This window comes from Rhamphochromis longiceps, linkage group LG5 (genome assembly GCF_057381845.1).
Source record: "Rhamphochromis longiceps isolate RC_006_pf linkage group LG5, R_longiceps_female_GT1.1, whole genome shotgun sequence".
Classification (NCBI taxonomy): domain Eukaryota; kingdom Metazoa; phylum Chordata; class Actinopteri; order Cichliformes; family Cichlidae; genus Rhamphochromis; species Rhamphochromis longiceps.
In genome coordinates, this window is record NC_140561.1 from 25,141,520 (window position 1) to 25,162,336 (window position 20,817).

A 20,817-nucleotide genomic window follows, 5' to 3' on the forward strand; every position below is an offset into this window, starting at 1 on the left:
TCTTATATAACTATCATTAGCTTACAGCTTTAAGTGTTTAAGGTATGTGCTAACTAAAAATAAAGACAAGATGATAGTTTATTAAATTTTAATGAAATTTGCAGATTGTTTTGGTGAAGTTTAATAAACTCCTTGCTATCTAAAATATAACAGGACACCGGAGTATATTTTCGAGCATCTCACACTTCTGATAATCAGTTGTCTGCTTGATGTTTATTCAGTTGTGTAAAAACTATAACTTTAATCTCAGCCAAACCGATTTACTCAGGAACAAATAAAATACTAAAAAAAGCCAAACAATAAAATTTTTAAGTTATCTAAGTGACTTGTATATGTTTAACCTGAGTAGTGAAAGACGGCGGTGGGTTTGAAAACGATTTGCCGGGACTCCGGTGTTCTCACGGGCTCTAGTGAGCCTTGCCGAAACGTCTCAGACGTCTCCGAAAACATCGGAGCGCTTTTGAAAATATGTGGTGTCTTGATAAACTGAGCAGATATTTGAGGTTTACACAGCTACATTCTCGCCTGAAAATATGTTAAACGTTTATTTTGTGACCCAGAAAGAATAATAAGAGTAATATTAAAACTAACTAGCTGCCGCCATTGTTGGAAACTGAGCTGGGCTGCGCTATGAATTCTGAGACAGAGCTACTTCTTTTTCTTCGGGGTTTAACGGCAGCTGGCATCCTTGTACATGCAGTGCTGCCATCTTCTGTTTCAGTCCATTATTACACTCTTAAATCCTACTACTTATTCCTGCGTCTTTTGTGATCTTACAAAGCTTCAAACGACACATCAACGATTTTGATAGTTGATGTAATCGTGACTAGTCGACTAATCGTGGCAGCCCTACTGAATACTCTGCCAACAGTAAGCTGGTGGCTGATAGACCATTCATCATGATATCACAAGATAGAACCTGTTTGAGCATATATTTTTTTTTTTTGATCACAACTGAAGGTTGCATTTAGTTGCTTCTTTTCTCTATGTTGTGATTTCTGACAATGTTAAAGTGACCTGTCCAGAAATAGCTTAATGCAGCAGTTAGAGTCTGTATGATGTGATGTGTGAGGCTCATGATCTGTAAGGACTAGTGCCAAGTTATGCAGATGTGGTGTTAGTTGGGAAGGAACTGCAGTGGATCTCTTAGACTCGATGATTTAACACTTCTTTTTCATACCCCTTGCTTGTGCCTCATTATCATCTGTAGTGCTCAGAAGAAGCGCCCGTCAAAAACCTCTCTGCTATCGTCATTTGTTGCTCTTTTTTTTTTTTTCTTTTTTTTTTTTTGTGTGAAACCTGATGGATTAGCCTTAGTACTTGGAGTCTCCATCTGTGATTCAGAAAACCCCCAACAGAAGCCAAGGATTCTCTCTGTGGAGTTGGAGGAAATGTTGATCTGTGTGTGGACCAGGAAACCCACACGTGGTGACTTGCTCTTGCCCCATCGTTCCGTCCTTGCTCTCACACGTAGCCAGTGTCTTGATTATGGTTTCACATTGTCTCTTCCCTTCTTTTTCTCTCTCTCCGCCATACTCTCCTGTGCTCTTCACTTAGCAAACAACACGTCTGCAGAGAATTCAGAAGAATGCATCTTGTTACTAGATGAGTCATACTTCCTCTGGTTTGCATGCCTCTCCCTCAGGGTGGATGAATGAGAGGGCGGAGAGGTTAGCTGGAGGAGGGGCTCGGTGGCTGAAGCAACATGGTCTGTGCCAGTTGCCCAATGTAATTAAGAAGTTATCAGTGCATTGGTCACAGGCCATGAGCTGCCTAGATCAGCGCTGCCTCACAGATGTGGTTGTCCCAAGGTGGCTACGTGACTGACAGCTTTGACCAGGGTGAGTCACTGCCTTCAAAAAGTAACTGTTTGGAAATCTCAGGCTCTGACCCTGTAAGTCAGCCTCTCTGCCAAGGTGCTGTGGCCCTGGGAGAGGAGCCCAGAGCCTCAGCTCTAGGGAGAAACAAGACAGCACCTGCAATTTGAGAAATGTCTCTGGTCTACTGAAGGAAATTTATATGGCAGAATGAGAAGACTGTAGATGAGTTTGCATGCAGTTACTATGCTTCAGTGTTTCTCAGGAGGCCTGACTTTGGGATAAATGTTTAAAAAATAGATTAAAGTTTTTTTATTTATTTATTTTTGGTGTGAATTTCACATGCAGTTAAGTGTCTAACACTGGTTTTAATTTCCTAAACGTATGCTTTCAATTTGGCTTAATTTCACTTTGCGTCACAAAATGCACAGAACTGAAAACAATTTTGATTATCTGTATAAAGCTGATGAAACAGTATCAGGCCTCTCCTGGCTCTTGCTCTGTCTTTCCCCATACCTGCTCTGCTTGGTCCCCTGCCAGAACCTATGACTCACAGGAGACTGAGTGACCTACTTTTTTTTTTTTGTCTTCTAGGAGTGCCAGAAGATCTTTCTTATTTGCAAGACGATACACTGGGTAAATATAAGTCAATTAAAATGCACTTAATGCACCCATTTTTGGATTTAAGCACCTAAAGGCTGTGTCAGCATGGCGGCCACCTCAGAGAATTCCTTTCATTATTACAAGCAAAAAAGAAACGTAGTAAACAGGCGAGCTTTGATATCTCATTAGATGCAAACTGAGTTTAAGGCCACACTGGCTCTCATCAAGCCAATTTAAAAATATAACTCATTTAAGCAATCTCATAATCCTGCTATATCTCTGTACGTTTATATTGCTCATTCCCAGTTTATCCAGGTTGTCAGAGATTATGGTTTGAAAGCATTTAAACAGAATCAGTGAAAGCTGCCTAGTCGGCTTTTGCTGATTCTCAAGGCCTAGTCGGCTTTTCTTTCTCCAATGATAGAGTTCTGGCTGTACTGTTAAGGTGAAGTTTGAACAGTTGCTTTTATGTATGCCACTGATTAGTCAGGAGATAAAAAGTTTGGGTATACATGCAATCTTTCAAATGCCTGGTTTATAGTTTGCCCACCTCTGAAAAGAAAACAGGGATGGGATCAAAAGCCATAGGATCACTGAGATGGCTTGAGCTGGTTTTTGATTGGAAAAATATGCCGCTTTGCACCAGATGGAATTTCCACTTTAATCGCTAATTGCCGTTTTTTGGTCGTGTTGTCTTTCATTGATGCAGAAACAAGCTGTGCAGTTGAATGTGCTGTCTTGGCTGCTCTTTTTCCCTTCTACAAGGCTTGGCTTCTTTGATATGTCAGTTTTGTGTTAGTCTGCCGCCTTCGTCTTGACACGATTGGCCCCGCTTGCTCCGACCTCCTGGAAACCCCCCAGCATGCCCGCCCCAGGGTGTGTGTTCAGTCATTTATTCGGCTTCCTCTAAAAGACTGCCATGCCTTCACTTCCCTTCTAGTTTCCCTCCTCTTATTAAGATGCAGAAGGCAGAGCAGTGTTTGGTCTGAAAGGCTTAGTGCTGGGGAGTTACTGGTGTGTACAGTGGGGGGTCAGGGAGGGACTGTAGGCATGGGGACTTCAATGACTTAATGTGTGCTGTGTGGCCCCGGCCACACTTGTGCTAAGTTTTGCAGGCAGCTCACATTGCTCTGATTTATGCCTTTTTGTGTGAGTCCATTCACAGAAAGTCAAAATGATGCTCTGACAAAAGTGACTATAATTGGAGGGGAACAAATTATGAAGTCTTTGGTTAATGCAGATTGCTGCTTGAGTTTATGCCTGATAATCCCTATTTAGTCATCTGAAATGGCTGCCTTTTTGAAACCTCTTTTATTTTTATCATTTCTTTTCTCCAATGAATTTTGTCACGTGTTTTCTTCTTTTTTTGAGGTCCCAGTGGTGAACCACTTTGACCATCAGTCGAGCATTTTGATTCTCTTCTTTGCTTTATCAAACATTTTTGCTCTCAGTGAAATCCTCCAGGCGCCTTTTAGTGGCACACCTACATTGTTACCCATTTACTCCAGTATATAATCAGCCTGCTACAAAAGCGTGACCTTGAATTTGCTGGTTGTGTGGTTCGCTAGAATATTGCTAACAAACCAAAAAGCATGGCTTTGAATCTACACTAGTGGTACTCGTTAGGGGTGGGTGTAACCCACAATGTGAAAATATTACAATACATTGGCCTCTAACAACAGTATCATGACTCTTTGTGAAACTAAAGTACAAAATAAAAAAACCCTAACAAAAAAAGCATCAAGCAGGTATTCATTTACTGGTATTTGTATATGCCCATGGCCACTTGCTTGTATTGGGTTGGACCCCCATTTGCCTTCTTCATGGCATAGATTCAACAAGGTGCTGGAAACATTCCTCAGTGATATGGTGATATGGTCCATTTTGAAATATATGAATCTCCCTTTGAACTCGCTGTGGTGTTGGGGAGGCGGGAAAAACACTTTGAAATTATCTGAGCTTTATAGAAGGTACACTGTGGTCATAAAGGGAGGGAGGTGATCAGTAAGGAAGGCTGTGGTGGTTAAACCGTGCTTGCATGGTATTAAGGGCCAGAAGTCTGAACCAGTAGCAACCTGAACTATTGTTACAAAGCGGGATGGACCCAAGCTTTTATGTTTTTTACACTAAATGCTGTCTTCCATTGTCAAATATTGGTGAGCATGTGCAAGTTGTATGTTGGCTTTCCTGTTCTTAGCTAACAGAAGTGTGACCTGGTGTGGTTTGCTCCTGTAGCCCATCTGCTTCAAGTTTTGATGTGCTGTGCGTTCACAGATGCTCTTCTGCAGACCTCCCTTGTAACAAGTGGTAATTTGAGCCACTATTGCCTTCCTGTCAGTTCCTATCTCTGTTCTGATGTTTGGTGTGAAGTTCAGCAGATCATCATCGTCAAATTCATTGAGTTGGTGCCATGCGATTGGCTGATTAGATGTTTGCACCAACAAACTGTTGAACACATGTACCTAACAAAGTAAGTGTGTGTGTGTGTGTGTGTGTGTGTGTGTGTGTGTGTGTGTGTTAATAAGTTATAATGGCAAAGTTTTAGCTCTGTAATTAGCTCACCTCTGTGTCTGCCATTTCCCCCCCGTTAGTTCCTTCCCTTAAAGATGGCTAAATAGTAACTCTGGTAAGTCAAATTAGTGGGAGAATCAGAGCGGCTGCACGTTTTGGCTCAATATTTGGCACCAGCCTCCTGATAATTGCATTGCAGTATCAATATTTTGTCTCACCCCTCGCACTGGTGCCAGCTAGTTTTGTTTTTTCTTCTCTTACCATCTTCTACATAAAATCTCATTATGACCTACAAAATCTAGATGACACAATGCTGACCAATTAATCATATTTTTGCTGTCACAGTGATATGAACATAGAAGATAAATGAAACCACTTTCTACAGACTAAGGAAGATTTCTTTATCCATAGTTTGGGGGGTTGATGTTCAGGGGTTTTCCTCCACACAAAAATTCCTCAAAGAGTATCAGAATAAGGAATATATTAATCTTAAAGTTTTCAAAATCGGGCGTCAATAACAAAATAACACGAGACTTCTAAGTAAGGCAGCCTGGTTGCCTTTAACTATATGTAGATCAATCGTGCTTATGTGCATTAAATGCATTGTCACCAGCCAGGTTGTCAGGTGACAGGATGAATTCACGAGTGTTTAGCAGGCTATCATTTCTGCAGAATGAAGGCCAACAGCAACCTTAGGTGACCAGTGTTTCCTCTCAAAGAAAAAATAAAATAAAACTACTGTAACTAGGGCTGCTCGATTATGGCAAAAATGATAATCACGATTATTTTCACTGAAATTGAGATCTCGATTATTTGACGATATTTATTTAACCCTTTAAGACCTACCATAGAACCAAGTCCGCCAGAGCTTATATTACTTTTTTTTTTTTTTTTTTTTTTTTTTTTTACTACATGTTGTAGTGCCATTTGTGGGAGCATTTCAAGTTGCTATACAACTGTTATAGCCCATATTTTAATAATATGTATGCATTAAGTCCATAGTAACTACATTAATTGCAAAAAAGTGCAATGAACTACAAAAAAATTGAAAATCGTTCTTGTTTTTTGTTTTTTACATATATTTCTACTTGGAGAAATTTAAGAGGTTTATCCCTCAAAACTTTAAATACAAAAAAGTTGCAAAAAATAGTTTACAACAACAGGAAATTTATTTTGAGTGTCTTCATAGTTTTATTTTGGAGATACAGCAATTTTTATATACTGCAGGAAAAACAAAAAACAATCCTATGATGCAAATTTGCAAAGAAAACAGCAGGTGCATCAAAATAAACTATTTCCAGCAGTGCAATTCGAGTTCTAAGTATCCCAGAAACTATTCAGAAAAGTCAAACATGACTTATAAAAACACCAGTATAGGCTTTTAAGGCCTACAAGTAAAAAACTACATTTTCCGCGAAAATGACGTCACTTCCGGTTTCTGCAGGAAATGGCGGACATGCGATAGTTCGCGCTTACGTCTGTTTCACTGTGGGAAGTGTTACGAACAGCTGATCGGATCTGCAAAACGTCTTTCCGGAATATTATGTTTTTGTTCCTGCAAGCGCTTTTTATGCAGTTTTTGTAAAGCTTTATGTGGAAGGAAACCGTGACCGAGGACAAGCTGATGGCATAAGATGTAAGTACAACTCCTCCGGTTTCATATGCAAAAAAAAAATATTGCACTAGCTTACACGGCTCAGGTTCTACAGGGATTTAAAAATAGTTAAACAAAACGGAGCGTGCTGCTCTGACCGGCTTTAAAGGGTTAACAATAACAATGTATTGAATAATGACTTTAAAAAATAATATAAAATAGTGTGCAACACCACTGAAGTTTTTTTTTACCTCTCTTTTCAACCAACGGCAGTCACACTCCTCTCCAAATAACTTCTGCTTAGCTTTCCGAGCTTTCCGAGCTTCCCTCGGGTCCTCTTAATCAGCGGTCTCCAACCTTTTTTGCGCCACGGACCGGTTTATGCCCAACAATATTTTCACGGACCGGCCTTTAAGGTGTCGCGGATAAATGCAACAAAATAAAACTAGTACCGGTACCGAAAAAAGATTGATTCATAACACACGTGAAAAGACCCAGGAAAACAGAGTTAACAATCAAAACGATAACAAAATAACGCTGAAAACCGATTTAAAAACCCTGAAAACCATACATTTCACACCTGAGCCTCAACTCTCGCGGCCCGGTACCAAACGACACACGGACCGGTACCGGTCCAAGGCCCGGGGACCTAATTGTTGTGACGCGTGTTCGAAATGCAGAGAGGTGCGCTGGATTTGCCACACAGAGCAGCGCGAGAGTAAAGCATGAGGGAGGGGCTAATAATAATAATAATAATAATAATAATAATAGATTGGATTTATATAGCGCTTTTCAAGGCACCCAAAGCGCTTTACAATACCACTATTCATTCACTCTCACATTCACACACTGGTGGAGGCAGCTACAGTTGTAGCCACAGCTGCCCTGGGGCAGACTGACAGAAGCGAGGCTGCCATATCGCGCCATCGGCCCCTCTGGCCAACACCAGTAGGCAAGTAGGGTAAAGTGTCTTGCCCAAGGACACAACGACCAGGACAGAGAGCCCAGGGATCGAACCGGCGACCTTCCGGTTACAGATGCGATTCCCAACCCCCTGAGCCACGGGCGACCGTAAATAATCGGCTCAGTCGTTTTTAATGATCGTTGAAAGCCCAGATCGTAATCGTGATTAAAATTCGATTAATTGAGCAGCCCTAACTGTAACTTGAAATAACAAATTTTTGGCTTTGGCTAATTTTATCACTTCGTCACTTTGGTCATTTAGTTTCTAAGTAAACAAAGGTTTATTTCAGGCTTTAGAGACGTATTCAGAGAGGATGTTTTAGAACTTAAATATCAGTTAGTTTCTATTGTACACTTCATTTTTATCTATCTCTGGCTACTGAGATAACATGAAGGTGGTAAATGAGCAGCATAGCGGATGTGGTAATACAGAGAATGTCACATGTGGCAGAGAAGTCATCAAATGTCTAGAAGGGACCATTGAACATTTTTGGTGCAACTTTGCCTGCTCAATGTGCATGACAGCAGTTAACAGTTTGGCCTAATCAGCCACAAGCAATCCAGGTTTAATAATTTAGAGACTTGAAGGGACCTAACATGCATTTTCTTATTTTGGTTCTGCCACAGTTTGGACAACTTTTTTCCCCCTAGTCTTTTTTTTTTTTTTTTTTTTTTTTTTTTTTTTTTTTTCTCAAACCTCATGTATACAGTTCTGGCTTATTAAAAAGCCCAGTACAAGATAAATAAGGATTATTGTACTGTGAGTCATACAGAACTAGTCTAGCATAGCCCAAAGATTGAAAACATGAAGTTGAATGTTAGCATGAAAGGTCTGCTTAACTATGTATATTATACTGATTATCTTGTTATAAAGGTTGATACATATGTGTAGCTAATAAGGATTTTTAACGTTCTTTTCTTTTCTTCTTTTTTTCTCTTTTTAAAATTGATTTATTTTTAAATTCAATTTTAGGTTGTTGAGATATTTTGTTGCTTATTTTTTGTTGTTGCCGTGGTTACATCGGGGCGCTTATGACGCCACCATTGTCGCCCTGTGACAGTACAAACATTGCAGTAAACGCTCTCAAAGTGAAACACTGATTTGTCTTGTGTGATCTGTCATTTATTTTCTGCTCGACAGATTGTGGTTACACACAGTCAAATCACCCTGCTGTTTAAAAAGCGTCACTTCTGTTAATTCATATATTAAATATTGTAATAAGTGCACCCTTCTTTATTCTTTTGCACAACTGTGTGTCGTAAGACTCAGTTAAAACTAATAAAAATTAATTGAATATAGAGGGATTTGGTAATACTTTGTTATGTTAGGGCCACCAATCAGTGCTTTTAATCCATGTTTAGCCAACATTTCACACATTTAACTACTGGCAGTTTATATTGTTGTATTTTCAAAGGGCATCTATTTTTGCCCAAATAAGAAAATGGATATGAAAGTCTTGAAACACAAAATAATTTCCAAGTTCTCATTTTTAATTCTCCTTATTTTATTTATATGCTTAGTAAGCCATCATATACCTATGAGTCAGAGCTGACTGAGTAGGATTTTCCTTCACCCTGTCACTCGAAACTACAAAATTAGACAGTTTGTTAGCTTTAGTTAAATACGTTTCAAGTGAAACATGAAAGTGAGCTTGACGACCCAAAACCATTTTTTTTTTCTTCCTCATAGATTTTGCATTTCCACCAAGGCTAAACATTTTTTTTTCTTTTTTCTTTAGAACACTAACTTCTTGGGTTGGTGGGGAACCGTGCAGGTCAGATCTGGAGCTTGCATGGTATAAGACTGTCTGCCCTTCTTTCACACTGACTCACGTTGCATGGCACATGATTCACCACTTTCGCCAGTGAGTCATCCTGAACAAAAGCGCCTAATTTTAAGGGGACCAGAAACAAAAGACGGACCTTTCTTTGCTACATACTTGGCTTTTCTTTTTTTATTTGTTTTAAAGCAAAGTATGTAACATTTGCTCACTTTGCATACTTTATGTGATACTGCATAATTTGTAGCAATAGTCACTGTGGGGTAGTATCACAGTGTGTTTTCTGCCATTGCTCCATTGAAACGTTCTTTGCCAACATCAAAGAAGACAAAATGGCTAATCAGAAATGTTCCAGTTTTGCAGTTTTAGAGTCTAAAACTTAGAAATGTATTAGCAAGAAAAATGTTGTAGCCCTCTTAAGGCCTAACAGTTCAACAAGGAGCACACGGACACAATCAGTATTCCAATAATTATTTTATTTTCCAGATATTGGAAAATATTCAAACCTGCACCAATTGCAGTATATAAATTTTTTTTTTTTTTTTTAACTTACCCATTTGTAAGGGTAATCTAATATTAGATTAGATTACATTATGCTCCTCTTCAGGTACTTTAACTACAAGTAACAGATTATTAGAAGTGGCTGTCTCTCCAATGAGATTCTCATCCCATGGATGGACTTCATTTCCAGAGTGTTGGATTGCTGCTGGCGATGGTAGTCCCTGTTGTGCTCTGCAGCCTCAGTGAGCACAACCATTTCTGCTTAGAGTGGCCCTCCAGCTTGGAGAGCAGGACAAAGACTCCTGTCACCAGCTGCAGCCCAAAATGCTACAGGCCGTCCGACTGCTGGACGAGACGCTCACCGGAGAGGCAGTTATGTTATTCTAGCAGCCAAGATAGTGTGCCAAGCATGAGACTGGAAGGAGCAGGGATAGTTTTTAATTTTTTTTATTTTTATTTTTTTAAGGACAGAGGGTGTTGTTTTCTCTGAGGAGATTAAAATCAAAATACTACAATGACTTGCCAGATGTATAGCAGTTAGGCCCGCGCCCGCCCCAGTAAAGTCTGTGTGGGGAAACACTCCATCGTTCTTAGATGTGGGAATCGAGACTGGCTGCACAACAACGCAACTCTTCCTTCCAAGTTTTAGCAGCCTTGAGGTAGATTTATTTAATTTTTTTCCAATTCTGTCAATATATCCTGCATGCAGATGTATTTAAACTGAATACTGTGCAATGTAAATTCTTTCTGGGGGAGTATCTCTGAGTTTGTTTGCATATATGCGTGCGTATGGCCCCTTTAAGAAGCCTGCATTTGTTTGCTGACTGTGTCTGGGGCCCAAACTGGAGCTCTTTCTGTCAGATGAGTGAAGCACTGCAGAGGCAGCCACTGGGAGTTCTGTTTCATCTCTTCTCATACTGCTCTGGAGCAGACATGCAAATCCGCTGTAATGAGCACAGCCTGTGTGGTGGTGGTAGAAGTGGGGGGTGAGGAAAAGGGGGATGAACTCAAGAATTTAAGCTGGAGAAAGGGAAGGTGGAGGGAAAAGGTGAACCGCAGACAGCTCTGCCAGCTAGGAGAACATGAGAATTTGGGGAGGGGGGGGTTCGAACAGAGTAATGTCTGGAGCGTTGGAAGTGACAGTCTTCCCGCTCAAATCAAACATTCATTAGCCTGCTGTGGCTGCACTCTTCCCTTTGGTGTTGAAACACAGAGGTAAAGATGCAAATGGTGCCATGTTAATTAGCCTTATCTTTTACACCAGCAAGACATGGTGTGAAATAAAAAAACAAAACCCTGCTTCATCATCACCACCATTAGCAAATGTAATGAGGCTTTTGTATAGACTCTGCTTAAAGTTTAGCATCCTACAGTGCTTGTTGTAGATGCGATCTTCTGGTTTCCAAATTTCCGGGGATTTACAATTTACTAAAAAAAGAGATAAACATTTTAACGAAACACAACAGCCATTTCGAGTGAGGAGTATCTTGTGATTAGAAGAATAGCTTCAAGATAAAATCACATGATTGGACAAAGCACTTTACCCTCTGTAGATTCTTTAAACATCCACAAACTGGATGCTTCATCTAATGATTTATTAAGTAAAATACAATGCTGTTGACTGATGTGCATTAGGAATATTTCAGCTGCCGTCCTCACTGCAGTCTGTAAAGTGCATCATAAACCTCATTAGTCTGTCCAATAGCTCCTTGAATGTAATTTTATTCAATCATAAAGAAGTAAATCTCTGGTCAGTGTTGGGGTGCTTTGGCTTGTCTCCACCCAGTAATGTAAAGCACTCAAGACTTTTGATGAGCTCTGCAGATCAATCAGAGGTTAACAGGCACTTCACATAAGCTGAGGCCTACTGTATGCCATAGAGTCCTTAAATCTATACGACTCCTTCTGGCTTTTGTATCCAAATAGACCTAGGAAATACAAATTCCAGGATCTTAAAGTTAGAAACTAACCTAGGAAATAAAAGACTCCATGTTTGAAGAAACATGAAGATTAGGCAAATTAGACGGATAGTAGATTAAGGCTTTGTCTGAGACGACAGTGTGGCGGTGGTGTTCCTTGTAATGCATGACTGTATGACATGTTGGAAAGATGATGTGCATACTCTGGAAGAGAGAGCCATGAAAAACAAGGCTTTTTTTGCCTTCCGTTTTTTTTGTTTTGTTTTTTTGGAAAGTATAATTTGATTATTATATTGTGTTGAGACAAGTTGCCAGTATGCATAGTTTCCTACAGAATTGGATTATATTTGTGTCACACTCTTGCACAAACGTGGACAGAAAACGCATTTGTGCTCTTTGTGACCGAAAACGCAATAATCAGCTCCCCTACCAATAATTTCTTCCTCCTGTCAGTGAACTTGAACTCCACTGTCTTGGACTGCAGCTCCTCCTTCTGCTCTGCAGTCGTCATGAGGTTAGATTAGCTGAACCAGGTCTCCACCTGCTTCAGGTTAAGCTCAGAGTAGGGCTGGGCGATATGGCCTAAAATCCATATCACGGTATAATTTGAAGCATGTGCGGTAACGATATGTATTGCGATATATTCTTTTCTTCTATATGTATTTTACACACTTGAAAGCACACTTAAAATCCTTTCATTTTCTCAAAAATCGACAGTGCGCCTTATGTATGAATTCTGGTTGTGCTTACTGACCTCGAACTGATGTTATGTAGTACATGGTGCATAGAAATCTGTCAAATGTTTTAGTGCGACTTTGGTAAGCTATGAAGGCGCACCGCTTGATGGATTGCCGGAGCATTGCGGCTGCCGGAGTCAGGAGCCATGCGGAGTAATCTGGGTCCAAAACTCCGTCTTCTTCAGGTCCCAAAGTCAAACACTGCGGCATCATGGAGAGTTAAAAACTGTCTAAATTCTTTCATCTTTAATAAAATGATCAGCGTTGCTGCTTTACCAGGTGTAACAATTAAGTTTAACATCCAGGCATCCATCCATGAAAACAGAGTTATTAAATTTAACGGAGTTAGAAGTTAGCAGGAAGTTAGCTCGCTAGTTTTCACCTGAACACCATATACCATGTTCTGACTGAGATATTTCTGAAAAAATTAAAACGTACAGCTCTGTTATCACTTCCAACATAAATGAAGACAGAAAACTAAACAGCAGTGACTTTTGTAGGGTTACTGAAGTTGGACTACCTGGTATATAATGATGTCCTACGTGATCGCGAGCAAAACAGCTATGTTAGCATAACAATAGCACAGTGAAGCTGAAGGATGAATGCTAACTTTTTTTCCACTCGATAAAAGTTAAAGTGCAGGTTTCTGGTGGTCAGGGACAAATGCAATTGCATGGCAGGATGCTCTAAACGGACCAAACTTCAGTTAGGAGAACAACTGAGATAATCCATCCACAATACGAGGTTAGTCATTAATATACTGCAGCAACATGGGAATAGGGCAGCTGCGAGAGAATTCAGCATTAATGAATCAATGTTACAGAAGTGGAGGAAGCACAGTTTTTGGCTTTCCCCATATTCCAAAAGGGCTTTGTCCCTTTGTTATTACTGTCACTCGGCATAATTTGCAGATGTTGTTTGCAGCCGCTGCAATGCTTTCAACCAAAACAGGCGCAGCTTGATGATACCATCAACATGCGCTATCGCGGTAGAGCGGTATAGTCAAAATCTCTACCGTTGGCCAAATTTATATTGTTTCTACTGTATACGGTTATACCGCCCACCCCTAGCTCACAGTGGGTAGCAGGAGCGAAACAAGCATCTATCACAAGATGCAGTCCAAGATGGTGGAGTTTTGTGGGCCAAGCAGCAGCCTGCCTGTAGGGGAACAGTGGACCAGGAAAGATTGAAGTTAGCGGGTTAACAGCGAGTGGCCTTTCAAAACAAGAACAAGGGAATTGATCACAATGCAGTCAGTATCTCTTGACGGACCACCCAAGTATAGTCAGTGTGTGGAAACAATGAGTAAGTGTAAGTTTCAGTTGTATTTCTCTCACTTATTCTCTTTGGCTAATCTTTTTTAAAACTGTGATCAAAAGTCAGTCCCATGCAGATAATTGTTGTTTAAAAATTACGAACACATTGACTATCTAGTAATCGTACAGATTCAGCCAGAAAAATCTGATTCTTTTTGTTTTACTACTACCAAGCATTTTCTGATCTGTCAGTGCTGCTTCTGAACTCCAGGTGTTAAGTTGTTTGCCCGCTGGAAAGCAGCACTTTGGGAAAACAGATTCTGTGGGAACATCACTGTTTACTGCAGTTAATTTGCACCTCGGTTCTTCAAGAAATGCTGCAGCTCGAAGGTCTTGCATCTGTGGGATTAAGTGTTTTTTATTGTATGTTAAAAATGACACACAGAATCAATAGACAGACTGGGCACAGTTCGCTGATCAGTACTGCTGATAAACTCTTGTTTTTGAGGTATTTGATGTATTATATTGGTGTGGAAAGAAGTCCCGTCCCCCCCCCCCAACTACACTTTCCTCTAAAATGAAGAGTTTCTCATTGGAAACACCACAATCAATTTCACAATAGTAGAAGAGCAACTCCTTCTGCTCGTGGCTCTCCTGTCTGACAACACTCTCAAATTGCCGTCTGACGGCTTCTTCGCACTGGAGGGAGTTCCTGTGTTGCAGGGGGTTGGGCTGTCTGCGGGAGTGTTGGGTGGGGACACAATTGGAGTTCCTAAGGGTGTTTGAGGCAGCTGTGGCCTGTGTTTGTGTCGCTGGATGATTTACCAGGAGCACCGTTGCTGCTCCTGTAGTTTAACTGGTTAAGTGGAAAAAAATGTAGCAACATGGGTATTTGGGCTCAGGCTGATGTGTGACGCAGAGTTGCAACTTGTGTAATGATATTCAGGGGCTTCAATAGTGTCTTGTATATTGCAACCAGGCGCACTGGATCTCAAAAATCTGATGATATGGGGCATTCATCTGCCTGTGAGAAATGTCCTTGTGTTCATGCTGCAGTGTTGAGTCAGCTGCTGAACAACATCCGGTCTGAGTAGTTACTTTATGATGGCTATGTTAAACTTAAATAGAACTATTTAAGTTTCGTGCCATCTTATGGACTGTTACTCAGGGGATCATAACATACCTTTGAAGAGTAAATGTCAGTAGAGTTTACAGTGGACCACTTTCCTTAATGCAAACACAACTTCTACTCATACTAAGTGCTCATACAGCTTCCTGGCTGAATCCTGCAAGAGTGGAATAAGTGTTAAAATTTGTCATTTAGATTTATCCTCTGTTAAACTGTTCAACTCGGTTATGTCGTGGTCTTATTTTTCCTTTTCCAATTGCTCCTAGAGCACTTTTCCCGCAACCGCAATCTCTTAACTATATTAAATTATGGCGATTAGTTTTGATTGCCTTTCATCTATATATAGAAGAAATGTTTAAGTAAATTTAAACAAACCACATAATAGAGGTCTATTTTAAGGCTATCAATTGTCATAATGTACACACGTCAACCTTGGATGAGTCACATCTTTATTTTGGTTTCTGTGTTGTATCAGACTGCCAAGATGTGCTGTTAGCTTAGTTATGCCCAAACAATGCAAGTAGCAAATCCAGTATTTGCGTAAAAGCTTTTATTCAAAAGCACCAGAGGCTGAGTGCCAATATATCTGAGTTACCATCAAATCTTCTCTTGTCAGGTTAGAAGTGGAAGCCAAGAAGTTTTGACTTTAGGCCTAACTCACGTGTCTGCTGTTTATTATGGTAAATCCACTCCTTTTGTGATGACCTATTGTGCCTCTCGTAAGGCAGTAACCTCACATCCATTTCTTTGCCACTAGGTGTTTTGATTGCAGAGCTTAAACCAACAACGATTGCTGTTACCTTCCCCACGTTATCCACACCCATATAAATAGCAACATGGTCTCCAGGAAACCAAATTAATTGAAATTGTCTGGAACGTAGCAGCGTGAAGAGAACAGGTATAGACATCGACAGCTGTCTGTTCCACATGAAAACAAATTCCTGGTCCACTCATTCCTGGCCTGGCTGCAGACAGTCTCGGTTTCATGTTTTTACTCGGCCGCTCTCTCCTTAATCAGCAGTAGAACTGAGCTGCGTCCAAATTATCATGGAAGTCATCTGGAGAATGCCCAAGGAATTTATTGGCTTGTATAAACACAAACAATTCCTGGTGACGCAAGACACCGTTGTTTAATTCGACAGCTGATTACAGTGCTTTCATACTGTATTCTGCTACAGTGGCTAAATGTCTCTCTTGTAGACATATATGATAATTATGATCATGGTTTAACTGGACTGCATGTGGGGTGGGGTGCGCGTGTGTGTGTGTGTGTGTGGGGTGTGGGGGGGGGGGCGCTAATGTGTGTGTGACCTGTGTATTATGTATTTGACAGAGAGAGTCTGCAGAACAGAAACCTCCAGTATCTCTGTCTCGGTGGCTTAAATGCCTTGGTAATGCTGAAGAATGGAGAGTGAAGAAAATGTCTAACTATTGACCCATGACTTCCCAGCCTGCTAATATGTTGTGTGCCGTGTTGTTGTGCAACTTCCAATGCAGTGTGCATTATCACTCAGGGGAAAGGGCACAGATTTATGGCAGGTGGCTGACTCTCAGCAATATGCCCTGCAAACCTTGAACGTAGTTTGCTTTCATTTCCCGTAAAGCTGCACTTGCGTAAGCCTTGTATTTGTAACATGTACATTCACTCATGTAAGTGTTTACATGCTAAAAAGCCATGTCTCGGTGTGAGCACGAAAGTATATATGCTATATGTTATCAGCGGACCGTATTATTATCTGCAGGTATAGTACGACTCCGGGAGCATTTTAAAGAGCCTGTACGGAGGCGCAGTAAACCACTGAAATGGGACATGAGGAGTCAAAGAGCAGCGCTTCAACAGCTTAATGATGTAGAGGCATCCAGCTCTGTCAGGCAGTAAACTCTTTAATATGCTGTTAATTATTTCTGAGAGATTGAATATTGATTAAAAAGCAAAATGGTTTTAATTATAACCCCAGTTCTAGTGCCATTATAAATGAAGACTATTTTTGGCTTTACGTGAGAGGAACATCTAACAGATCAACCAAAACCGCAAGCTATTTCAACTTCAATTTTTTTTTCTTTGTACTTGGAGTTTGAAAGAAAATTCTGTCTCAGTCTAACTAATGTTACAGCTCCTTCAGTCTGCTCCCGCTTTAGAGCTGCCAATGCTCATCCACTGTGTTTTGAATTTGAAATTCATGACCCGATTGCGGCTCTTTGTTGTGTACTCAGAACACGCATTGCCCACACAGGTAATTCCTTTAAATCATGCTTGGGTTATTCTGGAATCCTTTCTTTTTAACATTTCTTCATTGTGTCTCCTCCACATTTTTCACATTTATCTATGATATATGTTCGAGCTGTCACTGTGTACTTGACAGACAACTGAATATGTGCTGGTCATTTAGCCCTAATAATCTTTTGTAATTCTCATCATATTGGAATTACTTGACCATGCCTGTTGCTCAGTGTTAATTTCTATTATTGATTAATGTGGCAGTTTGTCATTATAAATTAAACCAGGAGTTTTAGCCCAATTTAAGATAATCTAATAGACTGACTTGTAAAACTGTCTGTACAATTCACTGTCATGTAAGGCAAAGAGAAGTGGTGTTTCCTCACCATTAATTCAATTTAACATTTATTTGTATAGCACACAGTGCTTCACAATCAGTTAAGAATTAAGAAGCTGGAATCAATAATTTAAAAAAAAAAATTGCTAGAAAAGAGAATGATGAATTGATTATTAAATCGATAAAAGTCATCAACCTATGTTTTTATACCGCACATAGGTCTACATCTTTTGTTCCGTCTCCCTCCTCTCACCCACGAGCTAGTCACGGGAGATGGCTGGTGGGTACCTGGCTCTGCCAGAGGTGTCTTCCTGTTAAAAGGGAGTTTTTCATTCCCGCTGTCACAAAGTGCTTGCTCAAAGCAAGTTGTCTGATTGCTGGGGTTTTCTCTGTATTTCAGTAGGGTCTTAGAGCATAAAGCATCCTTAGGCAACCATTGTTATCATTTGAGCAATATTAGGGCTGGGCGATATGACCCAAAATTCATATCTCGATATTTTTTAGCTGGATGGCGATATAAGATATATATCTCGATATTTTTTTTTAGAGCCATAAAGTAAGAACAAAAAGAGAGTTCTTAGTCAAAGCTGTGTCCCAGATGTCACACAGGCACTTTTATTAACATATAGCATAGATGTACATGAAAAGAACTACTCAAAAATAAATTATGAGCATTTATTAGGGCTGCTCAATTAATCGAATTTTAATCACGATTACAATCTGGGCTTTCAACGATCATTAAAAATGACTGAGCCGATTATTAGCCCCGCCCTCATTTATCCGCGACACCTTAAAGGCCGGTCCGTGAAAATATTGTCGGGCATAAACCGGTCCGTGGCGCAAAAAAGGTTGGAGACCGCTGATTAAGAGGACCCGAGGGAAGCTCGGAAAGCTAAGTAGAAGTTATTTGGAGAGGAGTGTGACTACCGTTGGTTGAAAAGAGAGGTAAAAAAAACTTCAGTGGTGTTGCACACTATTTTATATTATTTTTTAAAGTCATTATTCAATACATTGTTATTGTTAACCCTTTAAAGCCGGTCAGGGCAGCACGCTCCGTTTTGTGTAACTATTTTTAAATCCCTGTAGAACCTGAGCCGTGTAAGCTAGCGCAATAATTTTTTTTGCATATAAAACCGGAGGAGTTGTACTTACATCTTATGCCATCAGCTTGTCCTCGGTCACAGTTTCCTTCCACATAAAGCTTTACAAAAACTGCATAAAAAGCGCTTGCAGGAACAAAAACATAATATTCCAGAAACACGCTTCGCTGATCCGATCAGCTGTTCGTAACACTTCGCACACTGAAACAGACGTCACCGCTAACTATCGCATGTCCGCCATTTCCTGCCCGAAACCGGAAGTGATGTCATTTTCGCGGAAAATGTAGTTTTTTTTACTTGTAGGCCTTAAAAGCCTATACTGGTCATGTTTGACTTTTCTGAATAGTTTCTGGGATACTTAGAACTCGAATTGCACTGCTGGAAATAGTTTATTTTGATGCACCTGCTGTTTTCTTTGCAAATTTGCATCATAGGATTGTTTTTTGTTTTTCCTGCAGTATATAAAAATTGCTGTATCTCCAAAATAAAACTATGAAGACACTCAAAATAAATTTCCTGTTGTTGTAAACTATTTTTTGCAACTTTTTTGTATTTAAAGTTTTGAGGGATAAACCTCTTAAATTTCTCCAAGTAGAAATATATATATATATATATGTAAAAAACAAAAACAATTTTCAATTTTTTTGTAGTTTATTGCACTTTTTTTGCAATTAATGTAGTTACTATGGACTTAATGCATACATATTATTAAAATATGGGCTATAACAGTTGTATAGCAACTTGAAATGCTCCCACAAATGGCACTACAACATGTAAAAAAAAAAAATATATATATATATATATATATAAAAGCTCTGGCGGACTTGGTTCTACAGTAGGTCTTAAAGGGTTAAATAAATATCGGCAAATAATCGAGATCTGAATTTCAGTGAAGATAATCGTGATTATCATTTTTGCCATAATCGAGCAGCCCTAGCATTTATTAAATAATAATGCTCCATAAATAAAAGAAAACTGTTGTTTTTGTGCATAACAAAGAGCTCACAATTGTGCAGTCAAAATGTAAACTAAAATACACTGAGCATAATAACAAAGACGGATTTCACAGCAGCTCTGTTCCCAAAAGTTCTACTGCGTGACTGACAGCCTGGAGTTTGAAATCCGCTTCGTAACCATGTGTCTTAACAGGTGCCATTTATGGTCCTTATACACACACAAGACGGTAATATTACGTTGAAGCACAGTACGTATTACTACGCGAGGCTCCTCGGTACTTTTGAGAAAATGAAAGGATTTCAGGCCGTGCATGGCGTTAGCGTGGTTAGCTCGTTAGCACGTTGACGCCTTCCAGCCCCACACACGGGGCGGGGCGATGCGCAGTAACTCGTTAACGGAGATTTGCCGTGTCCATCTTGTCGCTGCCTACAAGTGAAGCGATGGGGAAGGAGGGGGAGTTGTGTTCAGTGAAGGAGAGAGGCGAGGTCGAGTAACGTTGCGTAAAGACAAAAGTGGACGAAAGAGAGGCTCCACAACTATAATTATAACGTAACATAGACTATATCGATATAAAGGATATTGTCACATCTTATATCTCATATAAAAAATATATCGATATTTTTTAAAAAACTCGATATATCGCCCAGCCCTAGGCAATATAAATAAAACTGAACTGACTCGTCCTTGATATTACTGCATTTCTTTTACTGTTTTAACTCCTAAAGAGAATAACTTTACTCAGGTGGTGCAGATTTTTTTTTTCTTTTTTTTTTTTTGGACATCATATCGTGTTCTGATCCCATGCCGACAGAGCTCGCTGCTCACCTCAGACACTGGTTCATCAGCATAGACCTGGATGTAGCCAATACTGAGGATGATAGGCCCTCAAGATTGCCACCAAACACTCGGGCTGCCAGCACCTTAAGTGGTCTATTTGTGATTCAGTAGCAGAGTCTTGCTGGCTGCCAGGCTGGCATAGAGTCAACCTCCCGGGGGGGACTGTGTTAATATGGGCCCCCAGGCCGTGGGACTGGGGTAATTGGGCCCGCATGGTCAGTGTCAAGGCACCCCTGCCACCTCCAAAATAAAGGCCACCTCCCAGGCAAGCTGTTAGGGATGGAGAGACAAACCCCTCCTGATCACTGCTCTGATTCACTGGATGGCCTTATTCAATTACTGGAACATTTTATGTTTTTTGTATTGACCTGCAGTTACAGAAATTAACTGGGAGCCTTGTGCTTGTGTGTCTTCCCTTTATCTGCCTAAAGCTCTCCATCCTTTTATCTGTCTTTTTGTCTACATGTCTATCTGTGCATGACCACAACCATGTGTCAGCTATCTGATATCAGCTCGTAACTGATAAATTGGAATGGGTGCATATGTTGTCTGATATG

At 40.2% G+C, this 20,817-nt stretch overlaps 1 protein-coding gene across 3 annotated transcripts in view; it reads left to right on the forward strand.

The window, feature by feature from the left end:
- Positions 1-20,817, forward strand: part of foxj3 (forkhead box J3) — a 92,828-nt gene that overhangs the window by 6,188 nt on the left and 65,823 nt on the right. Inside the window, exon 2 of one of the 3 annotated variants that reach the window (XM_085406841.1) lies at positions 2,412-2,453. The exons of the other annotated variants lie outside the window; for them this stretch is intronic. The gene's annotated coding sequence lies outside the window, so the exon portion shown is untranslated. The remainder of the gene's footprint in view (positions 1-2,411; positions 2,454-20,817) is intronic. 3 annotated transcript variants of the gene reach the window in all.